Below are 21405 nucleotides of genomic sequence, written 5' to 3' on the forward strand. Positions count from 1 at the left end.
CTGCCGGCGGGTACGACCCAGCCCCGATGTTTGGTGGCGAAGGGGGCGGGGAGGGGGAGGCTGGAGAAGCGCTTGGCTCCGGCGCCCCGGCCGCCCTCCGCAGCTCCGCGCCGGGCCAGCTGCCCGAACGGGTCCGAAGTCCCTCCGGGCAGGGGACGCCGGCAGAGCTGGGCAGGCGGCCGAGGCACACAGGGGTTAACCGCGCCGCGGCCAGGAGGAGCAGTTAAAGTGCACAGGCTGCAGATGCTTTTCAGGCCTCGATGTCTACCGTTTTAAATTAAAAAAATGCACCCGGCCCGACCATGCACCAGTGACCTGCAATTTCCCCTTCTTTTCAAACTGAAATATGGCCAAACTATCTTCAAGTTAACTTAGGGGCTGGGGGCGGGGGAGGTGGGAAGGGCGGGGGTAGGAGGAAATCGCTCTGGGTTGAGATCTCTGTGTCAAGTTTCATCCCCTCCTGACATGTCTGGCTCCGTGCCAAAGTCCTGAAAATGGAAAATTGGGGAAGGGCGGGCTGTGGGGGGTGGGTGGAGGAGCGGGGGGGTGGGGGGAGCGGGCCAGAGCTCTCGGCGGAGCGGCAGTAGCGAGAGGCTCTGGCCAAGAGGGATGCATGAACGAGCCCGTGTGAGCAGAGCGCGGCGGCATCTTCCGCCATCCATTCCGCCGCCCAGGCGCGTGGAAAGCCGCCGGCCGCTGCCATTGTTACCGGCGGGCGATGCAGGGACCGGAGCCGCCGCTCCGGCGAGAGATAAATAGCCCCTGACAGCGCCTCTTCGCACCCACAGCTCGGCAGATCGGATTCGGTGGACGGCCGCAGGTCTGTGTCGCTCCCTTTCGCGGGAGTTCCTTTAAATCACGGCTCCACTCCCCCCTCACCTCTCCCGGGGGATGTTCCCGACCGTCCCCCACACAGGGCGGGAGCCCCGCCGCCCTCCCCTGCTCGCTCCCCCTCCCGCAACCGCTGCGGCCCCGCTGCCCCGGCTCGGCGCCACCGGCCCGGCACGGAGCTCCGCCGGGGGAGGGGGAAAACTCTCTGGTGAAATACTTTCGGCACGCTGCGACTTTGCCAGGAGGGGTCTTAGCGTCGGATCTTTTGTCTTGGGGACTTCGGCTCCGTGCCCCGGAGCGGCTGGCGGCTCTCCCGGGAAGAGCCTCTGGGCAAAGCGCCGGGGAGTCCTGGCTTGCCGCCGCGGGCAGCGGTGCCCCGGACCCTCGCTGCCAGCGCCCGACCGGCACTTCTGCAGGCTCGCCCGCCTCCCGGTTCCCCTTTCCAGCCACAGGAGCCGAGGGGCTGGGACCTGCCCACCGGAGCCCCGTACCCCGCCCCGCGACGCCCATGGGTGGTGACACTGGCCCCAGATGGGGACTGGGGGGGCGTGTGTCCCTCGCCGGCCGCGGTGCCCCCCTGAACCGGCCATCCCGGAAGGAGGAGCAGGGGACAACTCCGGTAGCCAAGGCGCTACTTTGCAGCTGCTGCTCTCCCCTGCGCCCGGCGGCCGGGAGCGTGCGTTCTGGAGCCCCCTGGCACCTCTCGGGGCCGCCTTGCCCGGGGACACCGGCGAGTGCCGCATCCTACGCGGGCGCCTGCGAGCGGCTCGGCGTGAGGCGATCCCGGACTTTATTTTTTTCCGTCATCACTTTCCTCCCCCCGCCCCAGCCAGGAGCCGGTGTGCGTGTGTGCAAGAGGAGATTATAGCCAGCTCGAGTCATTATTTCCAGGCCGACTGCCGCGGGAGTCTCTCCCAGGTGGAGCCGGTGCTGGGAGCCCGTACCCGCGGAGACAAAGGCCGGAGGCCGGGGTGCGAGCGGAGCCTCGCTGCGCCGACAAGTGCGGGCTCGGCCGGTCCCGGTGCGGCCCCCCCGCCAGCCGCGGGGCTCTGCCGGGGCCGCGGGGCTCTGCCGGGGCCGCGGGGCTCTGCCGCCGCTCCGGGGAGCGCGGACTATGTTTTCCGAGTTACATTTGTTACATTTCCGAGTTACATTTTCAGTTATGCGGTATCTACTTTTAGGCGATTGTTTTCCCTTTCCACTTGTTTGTCTCCTGCTAGCCTCGTAAACTGCCTCATGATTTATTACCTAGGCTAAGTGCTTAATTTGTGAATATGAAACAGATTAAAAGGAGATCGGCGTATTTTAGCAGTCAGGCCAGAGCAAAGCCCGGCAGCTGTTTCGAGTTTGTAGGCATCTCCAGCCTCGTGTAAGCAGCCCAGTCTGCTAGTGATCAAGGGGGTATCCCCGGGCTCTCTCCGAGAGGCCCACCGCCGCTGGATCTCCACGAGTGCTGCCGGAGCGGAGACCGCCACGGGATGGCCGCTGTGGGCTTTTCTTGGGGGGACAGACCCACGACGGATGCCGTCCGTCAAAGCGACACCCGTGGCTCTGGGATTCAGGAGCGGCTGCGTCCCCGCCACAGGCGGGCTCTGCCGGAGGAGGGCCCAGCAGGCACGCAGGGGGTTAACGACGACTCTGCCCTCTCCTTCAAAGGACTCACTCGAGATAGAGTAAATACGGTCGGGGCGGGGGGGATGTGTGTGTGTGCCGCTCGGGCCACATGATGCAAAAGTAAGACAAGCACACTTCGGAGAACAAAGGCTTCCTACCCCCTTCCTCCCCCTCCCCCCCAAATCTGTCTTAATTCTGCAAGTAAACTTGAGCAGCTATAAAACAAAGGCGAACGATGAAAGTTATAGCCAAGGGACAATCAAAATAAATACCTTTGATGCAGTCCAAGCACGCACTTGGTATTTTCTGGAGCTCCCTGCTACCCCCAGGCAGCCAGGATATCGCAGGCTCTTCCCAGGACAGAGATGACTTGCACGGCCGGAGTTTTGGCTCGGGCTGATGTAGGCCACGTTTCTCAGCCCGGAAAACAGTTCCCGGGGCCAGCACCACGTCGTAGCCCAGGGCGAGGCAGGCAGGGCAGGAACGGGCCGTGCCGTCGGGGCTGGGGCCAGGGATGGCAGCAGCGGGACAGGGCTTCTCCGGGTGTCCCCCGGGCTAAGCTAGCCGGGAGGACTGCGGCGCCGAGAGACATCCCGGTGAGACGTGGCCGGGTCCCCGAGAGGATGTGCAGCACGGCGTGGGGCTGGGAGCGGTGTCCGAGCTATGCCCCTGCCCCCGGGAGCCCGACGGGAGCCGGCTTGGACGGTCTGTCCCCCGGTGATGGCCCCGGCCCCCAGATCAAGCAAGTGACCTCCCAGCCCGCGCCCCCTGCTCCCGACTGCCGTGTGCTTGCAGAGCTGACCAGCTGCCTTCATGCTGCTCACCAGCACCCTGGAGCGATTCCCATCCCCGGTGTCTGTCCCACCGACCTCCGCCTTTTCCCTCTGCTCCCCTCCACTCCCCTGGCCTTTGGAGGAAGTTTTAATGCATCAGGGACGGCAGAGGAAGCAAAAGGGCACAGCAACAAACCAGCTGCCTGTGCAGCCCTGCAAGGAGAGGTTCTGCTGCTGAGCCCAAAAATCAGAGACAGGCAAAAATCTGTAACCTGCCCTGTACCTCTGAGCGCTGCTTGAGGAGCAGGAGCAAGAGCACTGTGCCAGTCCTGCTGGAGCACAGCACAGAGCTAGATAAATGATTCGTGTGCCCTTGTTGCACCAGAGCAGTTGCTCTGGTCCTCCAAAAGTGGCTGGTGTTGGCACAGGGAAGGTGAAGGAAATGGGGGTGGACTCTAGGCAGACCATGGGGAAGAGGTGTGGTGTGGCACATGCTTGGGCAGGCTGAGCCCTGGTCTGCCTGGGAGCAGGAGAGCAAAAGATGATGCATATGGCATTCAGAAAGATCCCTCTGTGCGTGTGTGTGTATGAAGATGTCAGAGTAACTCTTGTTTGGGGAAAACTGAATATAAACTGTGGTTTGGAAGCAGTCCTGTAAGTATGTGTGAATGAGGGCTTGGGGATACCCTCTCCCATGCCAAGGAAGCACCTGAAAGAAGAATGCAAGAATGAGACAACAGCAGATATATGTGTGTCTATGCAAGTCTTTTAGGCTGGATTGAGACAAGGCCCTTCTTCCATATTTCGGACAAGATTTGTGGCAAACAAATACTAAAACTCATTTCCCAGGGGCCTGATGGGGTTTGGGTGTAGTTGACTCATCCCTGCCATGTGAGGGGAGAGATATTGCATAGGTATTATATACCACCACTATTCCTAGCCCTGAGCCTTGTTGTTCACTATCTGAAGGCAGGACTGAAACTTTTGAGCAACCTGAAGAGCAGTTGGCAAAAACGGCCCCAGGGTCTCCACATGTCCCTGTAGGTTCTGCATGGAGCCGCTCTCTGACTGGTACATCCAGCATTTAGAAGGGAGAGAAAACACAGCCTTGTGTTGTGACGGTAACATACATCACCTTTCAAGCAGTATGCATAACAAGAAGATGGAAAACCAGACAGTAGCAGTGAAAAAGGAAAGTAATCCTTTCCAACTTTTTGGCCTGGCCTTTGCAGTCATCCCTACCTCAGGGAGGGCCGTGGTCACAGTGTTAAGCCTTGGTTATGCAGCTGAAATTCACCGTGCTTAAAGTCACCTGGTCCCTTGAGCACTCTTGTAAAACACTCCAAGGTCCCATAGAAAATGGTTTGTGTGTACTTGATATGTGGATTTTTTTCCAACAGTGCATTGTGCCACTTTCAGCCTGATCCTGGCTGGCTTTCACTGAATTAATGCCTGGATGGATCTAAGTCCCAGCATCTCAGGCCAAGGTGGTTCTGATAGGCTTCCCACTGCTGTCCCCTTGTGCTCCAAAGGCATTTTAAAATCTCCATGGAAGTGCTGTTATGTGGTGATGGCTAAGCCTCAGAAACAAAGGAGTGGAGAACATTACTAAAGCAGAATGGGCAAACCCCAGTGGCTTGGAGCAGTTGGCTGGTACACCAAAAGGTATGCAAGCTTCTTCAGTTTGGAACACAGGTACACCCCAGGCCCCTCTTATATCCCCAGCCCTTTGCTGCCTGTCTTAATTCTGCAAGAAGTGGCAGGCTGCAGGCACCCAATCCCCACCAGCCTGCAGCCAGTCTTGCAGCCAGGCTTACACCTTTGATGTTCTCCCAGTTACAGTTCGTCAAATCTTGTCTCTCTTTTTCACTGTTTTGACATCTCACCACCCTCAGAACACTTCTGAGAAGGGGAAAAAATATTTCAAACGTCCTTTGTCATTGAAAATTCTTAAAGACCACTACATGACCACCTAAACGATGCCTTCATATTCTTAGAAACACTATTTATGCCGCCCGTCTTGTTTTTGTGGGGTGGACTCTGCCTTGCACCATCTAATGTACTGTTCCTATTATCAAAATATAAAACAGTAAGGCGAGGTTTTGGACTAGAGTAAGGCTCAGGACACATTGACATAAATAGGGGGATCAATGTATGCTAAATTTGAGTAGTATTTCATCTTTCCAGGTTCACAAATGTTGTGTGATGTGCCAGGAACTTTTGAGTGCTGGGCACTCTGTAGGCACAGAAGACAGATTGCTCCTGCCTGCCCCAAAAATGGAAGAAAATCTCTAAAGTCTATAGAGGCAGATGACCACGAGTGCTTTGATGGTGGTACAGGGAGGCAGGTGAGCTCCTGGACTTAGTCATGGGCTCCTTTGCAATGTCTCACCAAGGCCACCACTCCCAAAGTCTGTGTCCTGTGGTTAGAAGGGAACAGTGTGTATTTGTGTGTGTGTGTTCATGTGAATGTAATTGTGTTTCTACATAATGTGGATTATCTTTCTTTTGGCAGCAAATCTGTTCAGGGGTTTAGATAAAAAGATAAATCCTGCAGCCGTTCCCTCTCTGGGAAAGGACATGGCTTCCATCACTTTCTCTGCTCCTTTTTCTGAGCAGTTCCTAGCTCAGCATCTGATATCACCTTGACAGCCTGCTCACTCTCAGCATGACACTCCCACATTAGGAATGGGGAAAAATGCATGGAATAAGGCACAGCAGGTGGGGTGTTGCTTGGATGAACAGGAAGAGAAAGGAGCTAGGGTACAGGGTGCAGAAGGACCCCCCAGCATCATTTTCCCATACGGTACTGATGTGAGGATTATACTTCCACAGCGTCCCAGGAAACTCTCCTGACAGGGAGAACAGGTGTGCCATAGGTGCAGGACACCTAATGGTCTCCCTTCTTTGGAACCCTGGTAGAACTGCTTGGCTTAGTGTGAAGGCAACCTTGTCAGGAAAGAGAGCTCCATTGATTTAAATGCAGAATTACCCTCCTGCAGTTCTAATTTCCCAGGCGAGGGCCATGCAGGCTCTGAAAACATGAAAGTTGTTGATGTATTGGTTCAATTAATTTTTAAAATAAGTTTGAATGCCATTTGTTTCAAATTTGATAGGAAAGCACTGTAGATTTTTGCAAGCAAAGAGTGAGGTGAGCGTGGATGGGGTGTGTATTTTGCATGGCCTTGAAAACAGGGCTTAAACGTTGCATTCATTTAGTAGCAGACCTCTGCACAGGGACAAGTGAGGCCCGTGGTGAAAGAAAAAGACCTGAACATCTGTATTTGCTAAGTGGCACCGGGAGCAGTCAGCCAGCTCACAGAGAAGGGCAGACAAGGGGGTGTGAGGCCCCACTGAGACTGCTGGGTCCCTGGTGCTTTTAAAAGGAAATAATAGCTTGTGGGGGAACCCTTTCTGGTGGCCTTGGCTCTCGTGACCCCCCTCTGATGTATGATATTTAAACAAGGAAATGTCAACATTGGTTTTTACACATACAGCCTTGTTCTGCTCTCCATGAAAAGCATTGGCAACCCCCTAAGAAAGTTGGAGGGGAGCAGACCCCAAAAGAGTTGCTCAGACCCAGATACTGTTGGCTGCAGCAGCCTGGCAAGGAGCAAGTGCAGGATGTCATGAGTGGCTGGGCAACGTGTGCTTGCAGGTAAATTAGACAGAAGAGAAGCAATCCCATCCTGCAGTATGCAGTGCCTCAAAGCTGCAGGTCCGATGGTTTGAATGATTATTGCTTTTTAAAATTATAAATCACATTTTTGTACAGCAAGTGAGGATAATGTGCTGCTTACTAGAATTAAGTGCAACTCAAGGGTGTTTTGTTATAACAAAGGTGACTTCTCTGTGCTCGCTTTTTCATAGTCAGGTCTAATGGAGAGTTTGATTTGAACCCAATGGCTATCTAGCAGTGGTTCTGGAAAGGAGTAATGCTCATTGTATGAGAGGATATCCATAAACTGGGCCATCAGATGTGTCTTCTGATATATGTGTCCTCTGAGGTAGGAAAGTGTAAGTCATAGGAAGAGAGGGCAAGTGTGTCTGACTCATAGTAAAACGAGGGCACGTGGAAAGTATAAACGAAGGGAGGGCTGCTACTAGTAGGACTTGAAGGCTGTGCTATGTGTCATGGGAAAAATAATTTAGGCCTATGGATAATTTATGATTAAAGGGGCAGATGTGGTGCAACTGCATAGTGCAAAATGTGAGATGGGACAAAAGCATAGAAGAAACTTAACCCTTGATCCTGTGCTGTCCCTGTCCTGGTGTTGGTTTATGCAGGCTGGGCCTTGACAGGTAGCAGCCTCAAGGTTCTCTAATGTAATGTGAACTTCATCACTTAGCATAAAAAACGTAGTTACACTGGTTTTACGCTCTGCCACCGCATTCCCTGATGTAGTGGCAGAATAAGTGGCTCTGTGCAAATGGAGAATCACTCCTATATGGGGACCAGCTCTCCTGGGCAGGTCCCAGTTACTTTCCCAGTGGGAGGGGACCATGGTGCAGGCCCACTAAGCTCGCTGGGAGACCAAGTGAGCTAGAAGATGCCAGTCTGATCGCCCTTGGTAGGAAAAGCACCTTTGGTCTGATGCATGACCATGACCAACCTGAACTGGAACCATGAAAAAAGACCTATAATTTGTGAGGAAAATAAATAAAGGAGTGTTGCTCAGGTGTGACTCCTGCTAGGAAGCACAGATAGTGTATGAAGCTGAGGCTCAGCCATTTCCTAGAACGTGTCTATCCTACTTGATTTTCTGCTTTTGAGGATATAAATAATATGAAAAGAGATTGTTGGGTCAGACTATTTCATCCTTGCTGTACAAAGTCCAGCACAATGCAGTCCCAGCTACTGCTGAGGTTTTTGGAAGCCTGTCTCACCAAATAATCCAGGGCATTTTGGCTTCAACTCAAGCCACCCCTCAGGCAGAACAAAGTCCAGGCTTGCAGCACCCGATGCAACGTCACTCACAGCCCTACCATGCTTAATATCCATCTTTTGGAGCAGATGTTCATGAGAAGGTGGATGGGCAACGGGCTGAGGTGTGAACACAGACCCTTTGACACGGTTGAAAAAGCCCTCATGGAATCTCTCTGCGAGCTGTCTGAGGAGGAGTGTCCCAAACCCAAACTCCATCACCGGGGCACTGAAAGGACTGAACTACCCTGAGTCTTGGAGCAACTTAATGAGGGTTTTGGTACGGCAAGAGAGGAGCAGGGAAAAGAGGGAATGGTGTAGTGAAGCTCTGTCCATGCTTCTCTGCTGCTGTACATCCAGGGCTAATGCCATTGTGATAATATGCAGCAGTTGCTTCTTACAAACAAAAGAAAAATATATGAAGCCCTACTGAAGGCTGGGGCTGATGGAGCACTGAAAAAGCCCCAGCCAGAAAAACTAAGCCAGCTCTGCACTTCGGTCAAGCGATGCTCAGCACTGTGATTTTGATGAACAACACTAGTCTGAATGAAGACAGGTGACTTTTTAAATGGGGTTTTAATAAAGTCAGTATTGCTAATGCTATCTATAAAAGCAATCTGCATAGGGTTTTAAACAAGTAAACTTAATGATGCCATCAGTGCTTCCGACATGAATGAGGCTGTTGCTGCAATACTGTGTCCGGCTCTGTTGTGGTGTTTGCATGTTAAAAAGTGCATTGGCAAATTAATATGGGATCAGAAGAAAGCTAGAAGAGTGATTCAAGGTCTGGGAATCGCATCTTGTTGCAAAAGACTAAAGAAATCCCATCTATTAATTTATCCAAGAGGAGGCTATGACTTGGTTTGATCATAGTCTTTAAGTGCCCTAAGTGTCTCTATGGGGAGATTTCTGATAGTCAAGATCTCTTTAATGTGGCAGACAAAGGCATAATGAGATCCTACGTTGGAAAATGAAGCTCTATGAATTCTGAGCAGAAATAGGTACTTTAAAAAAAAAAAAAAACAGTGAGGGGACATAATCACTGGAACAACTGAGGCAAGCAGTGGTTTTTCCTGTTACTTAAAAGTCTTCAGAGCAAGATTGGATGCCAGGTTAAAAGCTCAGGCAAAATTTATGAGTCTGATACAAGAACGTCTGGCTGAAATTCAGTGGCCCATGATATGTGGCAGGTCAGACCAGCTGATCATAACAGTCCATTCTTGGTTTAAAAAAATCTATGAATTAGGTATTTCCAGTCCCCTGAGTCCTGATATTACTGGAGGTCTCAAAGGAATGCATTATAAGCTGTCATCATTTAATTGTAAGCAAGCAGGGGCATTGCCTTTTTCTTTTTTTTATTAATAAACTTATTTTCCAAGAGCTTGTTAGACACCGGAGTTAAGCAGCTGTTAACAAACATGACAACATTTTAGAAACAGTTCAAATAATTCTCCTTCTCCCGTTTGCTCAGCTTTGTTTTGCAGCAGCGCAATTTCATTCATGCCACATCTACCAGTGCTTCTCTAGATGAAATAGCAAATTCCAGAAAAATGAAAAACGCAATCTCCATACTTAGGATGGGCTCCTTTCGCTGTCTCCTCTTTCATGTCCCTTAGTCTCACAGACACATTGCAGGTTTTCTCTCAGCACCGTGTGTGAGCCGAGCAGGGAAGAAGTCCATCCGTTTTCTGGTGCAGGCCCCTCAGATAGGTAGGAATCCATTGTCTGTCACAGGAGTGCTTGGCCTACAGAGCTCCTGGTTTGTCTGAGTAAATGGCAGAGAATGAGAAGAAGGATTAAGGAGAGACGTGGTATTCCTGACATTATGCAAGCTATTAACCTCCTTGAGGTTTCATAAAATGGCCTCCAGCAAATGGTCAGAATGTTTTTCTTACAGAGGAGTAGTTTTCAAGGCAGCATAAACTTTCTTAATATCCTTTCAAAGGGAAAAAAAAAAAAAAAGAGAGAGAGAGAGAGAGAGAGGAGAGAAAATAAGATAACAGAAAATCCAAGCCATGGCTCTTGGGAGTCTTGAAAACCATATCCACTGTTGTGTAGACATTCTAAACCTCTGATACATTCAGTGCCTCGTTAGCCTCAGTTATCAAAACGGAAACAAGAGGTGGTAAGGAGCACAGCAGAAGATGGAGTTTAAAGTCGCTCGAGGACTGCACTCCCTTCGACGGGAGTCCTCAGCCGCCTCCCTCGGGCCGCGCTCCTAAGCCCCGCGGTGTTTGACATGCAGGCGGTGAGTCACAGGGACCGGGCTCCGCCGCTCGGCCGGGCGGGGGCCGCCGCCGCTGCTCCCGGGGCGCGGGCGGGGAGGTCGGCGGGGAGCCGAGCAGCGGGGGGAAAGGTGAACCCGGAGCCGAGCGGGGCACAAACCCATTAGTCGCACATAACTTGGGAAGACGCTTGGCCTCGCCATGACAACCGGCGGCCCGGGCTGCTCCCACGTCCCGCCGCCTCCCCCGGGAGCCCCTTCCCGTCCTCTTTCCCGGCGCTTGGGGAATGCGGGGCTGGAGAGACGAGCCCGGTGCGGGTAACAAAAGGGAATGAAAGGAGCTCTGTAGCTCACTTTACACGTCCGAAAGGCATTTTCATGCCCCGTAATGAGAAAGGATCGTTCCGAGGAAGTTCAGATCAAAGGGGAGAGCGTCCCGGGCATTTACATAATTGCCGGATTTTGGAGCACGGGCTGCAACCTGGGCACCTCACCGGGGGCAGCTCCTCGCTCCCCCGGGGGCTCCGGACGGAGGGGAGGTTGCAGTCCGTGCACCCGCGGGGACAGAAAAGAGGCCTGCCCCGGGAGGGAGATTCGGAGGTGGCCGGGCCCCGAGCGGGGTGCTGGGACACGGCTGCGGTGCCCGACGGCAGGAAACCCTCGGGGGCTCCTCCGGTGTGCGGCCAAGCGGTGCCCGTGTCCCCGGGGGCTGCCGCCGTCGTGGAGGTGGTGCCGCTGGGGATCGGCTCCCCGCTCCCACCCGGCGACATCTGCGGCTCCGAGCCAGCACTCTGCCTCCCCGGCGGCGGGCGGGTGGCTCCCGGCCCGGCGGCTCGCACCGCCACCAGCGAGCGGGGATAAAGGGATTAAACGGCACGCTCGTTCCGCCGGGAGGGGCGGGGGGGCACTCGGCCGGCTCCAGCCTCCCGCTGCCCCCGAACGCCTCCCCCGCCGCCTGCACCCCCGGCCCCGCGGCGCTGCCCCCGGCCGGCCCCGGCCGCGGGGGGGGGCCCGGCGCGCCCGCGGTGCCCCATTGTTCCCGTAAGCAACCGGGGCTGCCGCCGGCGCCCGCGCTGCTCGGGGCCACGGGGTTCGCCGCTGCTGCTAGCGGGAAGGGGATGCCCGGGGACACCCTTTTCAGCCATTTTAAAACAGCAAAGCTGGCGTGTCGCCGCGGGTGCCCCGTTCCCTCCTCCTCTCTCCGGGGCCCATTCTACTCCCGGACGATCCTGACGGAGATGCGGGGGTTCCCCCCGCCCTGAAGTCAGCACCATCCGCATACGCCCCGCACCTGCGGTCCCCGAGCGAAACTCCACCCCGCGGGGACACCGCGCTCTTCCTGAGCCCCGTCCTGGGAATGTGGCCAGTCCTGGCCCCTGCTCTCGCCCCCGTGCAGACAGCTCCCGTTCCAGCCCCAAACCGGGATGCAACCGGACGCTTCCCCAGCCCTGGCTTGGGCAGCTGCCAGCCCCAGGCCGGGGTGCAACCTCCCCGCGGGAGTCGCGGCTTCTCCCTGCACGGCCGGGCCCGGGCGGGCTGGCCGGGCGCCAGGGAGGTGAGGTTAGCCTCGGAGCTGGCTGGCGGATGGCATATTATTGTGAAAAGCGAAAAGCGAGCGGGGAAGGCAAATAGGAGCATGGCACCGTATAGGCTCGCCACGTGACCGAAATGTGTTTATCTCGCCCCGGAGAAGCCGGGCTGCCTGCGGAGGCCAACCCTGCCCTCATGGCACAGGCACAACTCCCGTGGCCGCGGACGGTTCTGGGCCCTGCGAGAGACCACTTCTGTTTGCTTTTGCTGTCGCTTCGGCTCTTATCATTCGCCTTGTCATTCATCATCAACCTCTCCCGGGCTCCCTCCCCCTTGCTCCCCCCCACCGCCTCCCCCAGGGTCAGTCGGGAAAAAACTGGGAATCCATCTGAGGAGTGAGACGCGGGAAGAAGGGTTGTATGGTGATGTGGCTGGGTGGAGGGGGTGTGTGTGTGTAAAAGCAGCTGCATGCAGAACAAAGGTGCTGGAGGGTGGCTTTTGGTGCTGGAGCAGAACCTCGTAAATGGGAGATTTCCGTTCACAAGACTCCGCTTGCACAGTTTCTGTCCTGCCCTTGAACTGACAAGTGAATATCTGCATTGCAACCAGAAAGTAAATCACACCGAGCCTGGCTCGGGGAGGGCGCGCACGACGCCTCAGTCTGTTGCTAAGTGCGGAAAAGTGGAAGATTTCAGCTTCCCAGCGCAGCCCCGCTTCTCCCATACAGTATTTACTTCGGGCGCCCAGCGAAACGCGCTCGGTGTTTATTATGGAGAGTGCCGGGGCAAGCTCGCATTTGCGTGATTAGGAGCAAGCGGAGGAGCGGCCGTGGCGCGGAATATCAAAGCGAGACCGCCTTGGCAGAGCTCCCAGGCAGGGCTTTACTGGCACCCGCGGGATTCCGCGGGGCAGGGCGAGCGCGGCCCGGGCGGCGGCGGCTGCCGCCCCCCGCCCCCCCCCGCCGGGGCACGGGGGGAGCCGGCGGCCGTTCGCGGGAGGCCACGAGCGAACGTCGTTCCTGCCGAGAGCTCCGCGCTAACGAGGCGCAGCGGCCGGGCCGGGCCGGGCTCGGCGCTTCCCAGCCGGCCGGTAATCCCATTAGTGCCGTCGCGTTTGGGGAGTAAAGCGCCCGGCGTCCCCGCCCGGCCTCGGGAGAGCAGACAAAGGTCTGCGAAGCAAGGCCCTGCGGCCGTGCCACGCCGGCCGGCCCTGTTAATGTTCAATCGGGAGCCGGAGAGCCGTGCCTCTCCGTGCCGGGGGGGGCGCCGACCCCCGCCCGCCGCTGCCGGGCAGCCCGCGACGAGGCCGGTCCAACGCAGCACGCCTGGCCGCCTTGCTCCTCCAGGATATTTTCTCCCTGGAAGTTATGCTAAAATAACATTTGTGTGCACGTTAATGATTTATTTATGTGGCTAATAACGCTCACATTCTCGCTGATATTTGTCTAGGCGAAAGACCAGCTGCGAAATGCCCCGCAGCTGTAGCCAGAGCTAGAACAGAGTGCCTTGGAACCAGAAATCAATGCTCCTGAAATGAACAAGTGGACAACTTATTAGGCTCAGTCACTCCACACGCCGTCCCCTGATAACGAATAGATGAAGTAGACGCTGGAGAAGGGACATGCCTGGGAAGGCCACACATGCCTGCTCCTTCCCGGAGGGGCTGGGTAACACCGCGGGGCACAGCCAGCCGCACGGACATCCCCGAGCAGGGCAGGGAGCCGTGACACGGCAGGGAGCCGTGACACGGCACCAGCGGGCTGCCTAGGGTTAGATGGTGATAAATACAGCGAACGCCCGAGAGAGCGGCTCCGGGGGTCACTGATAAAGGTGTCCGGTTTCCCTGCTGCTCCAGAGAGCACAACCGACAGGTTCAGCGAGATCACGTAGTCGTGGCTTCTCTGCCTAGAAACAGTCACGCTAATTTTGCATTTTTACCATCCACAGGGAAGAAAAATACCTGTCGTCCCGCAATGCAAATCCTTACGCAAATAGATCTGCGGGTGCACAGGGAGCTGCTGGCAGCCTGACCTGCCAGCCGAGAGTTGCTGGCCCCGAGTTCAGAGGTGTCGGCCAGCAGCGGCACGCCCCAAAAGCACATGGGATCTTGAAGACTCCCTGATAGCCCCTCCGAACTTGCTGCTGCCTCAGGAAAGTCCGAGAAAGAGCCTGCGGTTAATCTCCGAGGCCTTCAAACATCCCTGGCGAGCAGCGCCCCAGCGCTAAGTGCAATTAACATAACAGACACTAAAATAGGAGAGCGGCGCTGAATTTAATTTGCAGGCTTAGGAAATTAAAAAAAAAAACAACAAACAAACAAAAAAAAACCCCACAACAAAAAAACTTAGAGCGGTCTGGTGATGAACGCAAGAAGTGATCTGGAAGGCAGCGGAGTAGCCCCTTCTGCTTCAGAGCGGGGCCGCGGCCAGTTCCGTGGACCCTCTCCGTGAGTCGGGACCACCTTGGTGCGCGGAGGTTTCTAGACAGGTAAACTCCTCAGAGATGCCTCCCGCTGCATCGCGGCTCGCCCCCCCCGGCGACCGCTCCCGTGGCGAGCGACCAGGGCAACCGCAGCGCGACCAGGTCGCCGGCGCGGGCAGACACCTCCCTGAGCCTCCCTGCTGCCCGCCCCGACACCCACACACCTAGATCCGGCTCACTTTCCTGCCCCCGCTGCCCCTGGGGAGCGGAAGGACACGGATGGGGGGCAGAAGCGACGGGGTAACCCCCTCCCCGCTTTTCCTTCCCCCTCCCCCCCCGCCTCCTGCAAACTGCCGCTGAAGTTCACAAAAGAGCGAGACATAAAGAGATCGAGGTTTCCGAGAAAAGGGAGAGGCGAAAATAGCGAGGTAAAGAAAAAGGAAAAAAACAAAAATCGTCGCAACAGAGGGACCCACCGACCGGCTGGGAACCTGGTGGTATCCGGCCGGGGAAGAGGGGGGGAAGGAAGGAGCAAAGAGGGCTTTAAAAAACTGGAAGGCAAAAGCTGTTGGGGAGGAAGTGTAAACCGAGAGGGAGGCTGGGGGAGGGGAGAGAGCGCCATCTTTTCATGTCACAGTCACAGAGACAGCGCTGGGCTCGGCCACAGTGTCTCGGTTTCTTTTTAACAGCGGAAAACGTGCGATTAGCAGGCAGACGGGCGGAGACTACCAGCCCTGCGCGCACACACAGCCCGCAGCTCTGTCTCCGCGCCGTGTAATCCCAGCGCTCAGCCCTTCTGCACCCCCTCATTAAAAACCCGGAGATTTCCTCCTCCTCCGCTCTCCGAGGAAAACAACGCCTGCCACCGCCTGAACCGTGGCAGCGCCGCCCGCCCCGCACCATCCGCCCGGAGGCCGCCCAGAGGCCCCGCGCTCCCCGGCGCCGCGCACGGCGAGCTGCGCGGCCACCGGCACTCGGCCCCTGTTCCTCTCGGGAGGCCGATTCTCTCTCTCCCCGTCTCAAAGGGCCGCCCCCGATGGGACACACGGTGGGGGCTAGGCGGGGTGTGGGGAAAGCTGCCTACAGCCCCCTCTGCCCCCAGTTTCCCGTCCCCAAGGACGGCAGCTCCCCCGCTGCCAGGGCGGCTGCTCGTTTCCCCCCAGCGCCCTCCCTTTATCCACCCGAGGGTGGGGTGTGCCGAGCCGGAGCTCCCCGCACTGGGGCCAGCGGCGGGGAGCAGCGCCGAGATCGCCCGGGAGCCGGCGATCCCGCGGTGGAGCCGGGCACCGCCGCCCACGGCCCCATGAACAGCGCTTTATTCCGCAGCGCTCAAACCCCTCATTGTGTTTGGCAGAATCACCTGCCTCCTCCGGAGCCGAGCGATTAATTTAATGCGATACAGAGTGTGCTCCCTCCCGGCCCCTCCTCAGCGGGGAGATTTCCGCCGGGCGCTCCGCGCCGCGGAGGAGGGGCACGGCACAGCACGGCACGGCACAGCAAAGCGGGCTGGCATCCTCCGAGCACCGGCTCTCCCGGCGGCGCCTGGGGAAACATTCCCCGCCCGGTAGCGGTGGAGCGACAGCTCCAATCGGAGTCGCACACAAGCATCCGCCGCGCAGACCTGCTCGGTGCCCGGGGGGGATGCGAGGCGGGCGAGGGCCGAGCCGTGCCTGGCCAGGGGATTTGATGGGTCGTTGGCTGCGCCTGGGGAAAGGCGGGCGGGAGGGGGGCGGTTGGCTGCGCCTAGCGATGGGGGATTTGAGAGGGAAGGGGAGGGGGGCTGAGCTCGGTGGAGGGGGTGCTCACTGCCGCGACTGCTGAGGACGGCGGCTGTTATTATTGTTATAACTGTTATTGTTATTTTTAGGGGGCGGCGATGGTGGGAGCGAGGGGGGTGGGGCGGTCCGCGCTCGGCGGGGGGCGACGTGGTAGGGGGGCCGCCGGCTGCGCCCGCGGAAGGGGCATGAGGTGAGGGCGGTGGGAGAAGCGTCTCCTCTGTTTCTAATAAAGGAAACGACTTTTATTGAACGATAAATGCAGGGGAACGAAAGTCGTGTGGGTGCGCCTGGTGGGGGCGATTGATTTGGCAGGGGAGGGGTGACGGCCGCCCGTGCCGACGCGGGCTGTTTGAGGCGGGAGGGGCCGGCTGGCCTCGGCTGCTCCTGACCGGGAGGGATCACGGGGAGGGGGCGTTGGCCGCCCCGGTGGAAGGGGATGAGGGCTGCCCCTGTTGGTGGGGGGGCTGAAGCGGGGGAGTGCGGGATGCTCGCGGTGGGGGGTCCGGCGGGAGGGGGACGCAGGCCACGGGGTGGTGCCGCCTGCCCCTCTCGGGCAGTGGGGGGGCTGAGGGGGTGGTGTCGGCTGCGCCTTGCCAGTTGGGATTTGATAGGGGCGGTAGGAGACACGTCTCCTGTTTCTAATAAAGGAATCGGCTTTTATTGAAGGATAAATGCAGAGAACCAAAGTCGTGTGGGCTGCAGCCGCCGAGCTTCGTTAGCTGCCGATGTGACTGTGAAGATAAAACGCTCCACAATGAGTCGAGCGCGAACAGCGCCGAGGATGGGGACGCGCATTCCCCGATGGCCTTGGCCTCCGGCCCCCTCAGCCCTGGCCCCCTCGGCCCCGGCCCCGCGGCGGAAGGTGCCCGGGGAGCCTCAGACCGTGTTAACGGCTCGGCCTTGGGACTTCGCCAAGTTTCTCTGACTTAGGGGAACTCTGGGGATGAGTAATCGCGCCAGGCTAGGGTTTGGGAGGGAGTTTTTTTTTTTTTTTTCGCTCGCTCGCTCTCTCCTTTTTTCCCCTTGTCATCAGCAGCTGACCCACTCACTTCGAGAGCACGGCATCGACGGGTTTCTGGGAACGGCGGCAGGAGGAGATCGGGGGTGTGGCGAGCCAGGGGAAACCCCCCCACGTCTTGGCTCCCCGCCGAGCCGCTCCGGCTCCGCTCCGGCCCTGAGCGCGTTGGGGCAGCGCGGGGTCGCTGCTATCACGTTTCCCGTGCGGTGCCCTCGGTGTGTCTTTGCCGGGGGACAAGGGGACGCACACACACCCCTTTCCACACACACTCCGCTGCCTCACGTGGAGGCCCGTGTGGAGGTTTCCCAGGGCAGCGAGGACACGGTGCTGCCGCGCCTTGCCTCGGGAAGGTGTCCGTAAGCCTTTTCTACTCTACATCTCAGTTTATCGCAGGTGGCGACGGCTCAAGAACGGGAGGGGGAAACTCCGGGCCCGGGGGAGGCCCCCGGGGACTGGGAAGCAGCGCGAAACCCCGGCCGTGGCAGGCGCGCCGGGTCGGGGCGGAGCAGCGCCCGCATCCTGCCCGCGGGCCTCGGGACGGGCGCGGCGGGGCCTTGCCCGGTACCGCAGAGGACAGGGCCCCGCCGTGCGCACCGGGCACCCTGCCCGCACACGGCCTCCGCCTGTGCCTGCCGGGCAGCGGGGCGCGGGGGCGGCACAGAGGCTCAGAGTCAGAACCGACTCGACGCCGAGCACGGCCGCCCACAGCGGATCCCGCAGCTTGGCTGGGGACAGGCCGGGGTGGGGGAGTGTCGCCGTCGGGGGTGCTGCAGCCAAACGAACTGGGAAAGGCAGCCTGGCTCTCGCTTTGCCTCACCCGCCTCAGCCCGTGGGGCTTTCCCTAGCGCAGCTCTGCCCACTCCGCGGGCAGCGAGGGGCGCGTCCCCCGCCTGCGACGGGGACGGGGAGCGGGCACGGCCGGGAAGCGGCGGGGAGCCACTAATCTCGGCGCCTGACGGGTTTCGGTCCTCTGATTACCTGCGTGATTTGGCTTCCGAGAGGCGCTCTATGAAGCGGCTGCTGCCCTTGTTTGGGTACCGCGATGGCGGGGGGGCGCGGGGGAATGACGGTGTACGGAGATGAAGTGAGGACGGGGTTTTAAATGGCACTTCTGAACGGAAAATACTTTTATTTTTCCTTGGATTTTTGAAGCTGCTTTCGAAATGAACATTTTCTGAGATAAGAGGTGACCGATCAGAATCGCTGGGGGGAGGTTGTAAGCAGACGTTTTGCCCCAGCTTACTGTTATCTTATCTTTCACACTTGCAGGGCGAAAAAGTGGCTTATCTTTATACCCACCCCCCTCTCGCCTTAATTGCTAAAAACACTGTGAAGTGTTAAGTACAGGACTAAAGAATCTCTCCGCGTGTCTGCCATGCGAGTGAAGGGGCGGGAGCGGGGGGGTTGTCCGATTTTAAAAATTAGGGGCTTTTCTCTGGAAAGGTACGCACGTGTACGCGCCGAAGAGCCCCTCCCTGCCCTCGCTCTGCTGCTGCTTTGATGTTGCAGGCTCTCATTTCATATGTATGCACCCCGACGAGCCACCCGCCGCTGCCGGGCTTCCAGCCGGGGCGCAAATCCCGCTCGGCACGCCGGCGAGCCCGGGGGCCGCGCCGCGGGGCGCGGGCGCGGAGGGCGGCGAAGGCCTCCGCTGTCACCTCTGGGGCGGAGTGAATAACCCCAGTGTTTATGAACCCGGGCTCGGAATTGGTATTCAGCGCCGAGCCACCGTCTCTTCGCTTTCACTCCCCACCCCCTTCGAAACAAAACACAACACAAAAACAAAACCAGAAGGAGGACGGAGGTGATTCATCGACTGTATCCAATTATTAACATACAAGCTGTAGTCTGCACAAACACACCTTCAAACCATGGCGGTTCCCCCGGCCGCCGTATTATGTTTAAACTCGGGAGCACGGTGGCTTCTGCTCCTCCGCCAAGTCACCGCTCGCTGCCGCTCCTCCCCAGGCCGCCGAGAGCCGGGGCCGGGCCGCAGCCCGAACCTCGCGGGGCTCAGGGACCCCACAGGGAAAAGGGGTTGTAGCCTCCAGCTCCTGCGCATCGCCTTCAAAGGCGAAGGCTCAACCTCGCCCGCGTCGCTTTCCGCCGGGCCGGGGTTTTGTGTGGCTCCCGCTCCCGTTCGCCCGCTGAGCCCTCCACGCCGCCCTCCCTCCGAGCCCCACCGCTGCCCCCCGCTGGGCTGGGGGGAGGCGAGGAGAGCGACAACCTCGCCGCCGCTATTTTTACTCCTCTCCAGACTTGTGCGGCGCACGCCCCCTCCCCTGCAGGGCCTTGCCTAGCGGCTGCATCTCGCCGCTCTCAGGAGCGGCCGGGGCCGCCCGCCTTTCACCTCCGCCTGCCCCGCCGGCCCCGCCGCCGGCACGGCCCGGCCCCTGCGCCCGGGGCAGCGCCCGCAGCAGCCCGAGGGGACGGGGCGGGGTGGGGGACACGCACACGGGCGCGCCGCAACCGCACAAAATGGCCGTGGTATGCAAGTGGGAGAGGTGGAGGGGGCAGCTCGCAGCCAGCCTGCCCTCCCCTTGCAGCTGGGCTGCCGCCCTCCTTCCCCACACCGGGGCCCGGGCCGCGCATCGAGTCCCGGCCAGCTCGGCGCTGCGAGCTCTGAGCTCTGCCCGGGCCCGGCGAGCGCTTCCCCCGGCTGCGGTGCAGCAGGCCGAGCTCCCCGGCCGGGGACAGGCCGATAGTGCGAGTGTTTGCCTGCCTGTCCCTGCGGGCTGTCCGCTCCGGCCGGCCAGCGGGGACCGGAGGACCGCGGGCATCTTCGCTCTTTTGTGGAGTAGGGAAGGGGTGCGGAGCGAAGCAAACGCAACCGGAGCGATTTGTCATTTGCCTTTGTAAGAAAGATAGCGGTGCATAGTCCGTGAACCGAGCGCGTTTCGGGCTCTTTTGGGGAGACGGAAAGAAAATTATGGATCTCCTGTCAACGGAGTAGCCCTGAACTACGAAGTAAAATTATAGTTCTTCTGCTATGCAAAACCCCTTTGATTGCACGAGGAGTTTGCATGGCAGTGTAACAATATGCTGACGCTGTGTCAGGTCTGAAAGCGCTGCAGACCCTGTATAACGCCAATTGAGGCTTGTCTTGTTTTGTTATTCAGATTTCTACACTTCCATTAAAAACAGCCTTACAATAACCAATGATAAAGGTCTGATTTAAGACACACTCAAGCAGGGCAATTCAGAGCTTAGGACAGTGATCTGTTATTTATAGGCTTTTCCTAGCACTCATCACCAGGCTGTCTGAGCACCTCGCTCGCATTAATTCATTTTACCTTCGAAGCGCCCATCTCCCCTCTGTCTCATTTCCCCGTGCCCGAAGGACTCGAGTGCTCCGGTTGCCGTTTGGTGAGCAGGGGAGCGGGGCCATGGAGGGGCCAGGGCCCGGCCTCGCCACTCCTGCGCTTTAACCCCCAACTTTCTGAGGTGCGCGGACCGGGGCGCGGGGAAGCTTCCAATTAGAGGCGGCGCTGGAGGTAAATGAGAGCCGGCATAAAGCCATCCCACTTGGAAGCCTCCTGCGAGAAGCCTATTCTGCCATTAACAATGGATTTGTCTTTACGAGGAGGTTAAGTACTAAGCATTATCGGGAGCAGCCGTTTTTGCGAGCGCATCCTCGCCCGGCTCCTCGGCGGCCGCAACAGCAACGACAGCGCGGAGCCCCCCTCCCCTCCCGGGGAGAGAGCAGTGTGCAGCGGCCTGACCCGGGGGTCAGCTCCCTCCGGGGCGTGTGGGAGGGGGGGAGGCCGCCCGGTAATCCGCAAGGCAAGAGCATGCTTTGAATTTTCCGGGGTTAGCTCGGCTGTACCCTTCGGAGCCGCGCTGGGGAAGGCGGCGGGGCGCGCAGCCGGCCGGGGCAGGTCGCGGGAGGAGCGAACTGAAGCCCCAATGTGTTCGGCGGGAGCCGCCAGCCTCCCGCTGCAAAGCTCGGGGACCCGGGGAACAAAAAAGGCACAGAGGCGAACAAGCGCCGGTCTGTTCGTCCCCGCCACGAAGGAAGCTGCGTTCACAAAGAAAGTTTACGGTTAAAAATAAAAGTGGAGCAAGTTTACCCCGAGATAACTTTAAGTCATTAGTGAAAAACAAAAAAACCAACCACCACTGCCCCAAGCATCCAGCCCCACGCTGTAGGCACACGCTTGTGATCCGGATTTCGCAGCCAGGGGGAAGGGAAGCGGGCGACTTTTGTGATACAAGTGCGGGCCGCTGGCACCGCAGATCCAGACCTGTGGGGAGAGACAAAGCCCAGATCAATGAAGCCGGGAAGCCGCGACT

General features: G+C 58.4%; 1 protein-coding gene across 1 annotated transcript in view; it reads left to right on the forward strand.

Annotated features, from left to right (window-relative positions):
- Positions 1 to 680: 680 nt before the first annotated feature.
- BCOR (BCL6 corepressor) overlaps positions 681 to 21405 on the forward strand; it is an 81800-nt gene continuing 61075 nt past the window's right edge. The window contains exon 1 of the mRNA XM_088051574.1: positions 681 to 820. The gene's annotated coding sequence lies outside the window, so the exon portion shown is untranslated. The remainder of the gene's footprint in view (positions 821 to 21405) is intronic.

Source organism: Pseudopodoces humilis, chromosome 2 (genome assembly GCF_049639895.1).
Source record: "Pseudopodoces humilis isolate 2021_Gansu_Grassland_sample_001 chromosome 2, ASM4963989v1, whole genome shotgun sequence".
Taxonomy (NCBI): domain Eukaryota; kingdom Metazoa; phylum Chordata; class Aves; order Passeriformes; family Paridae; genus Pseudopodoces; species Pseudopodoces humilis.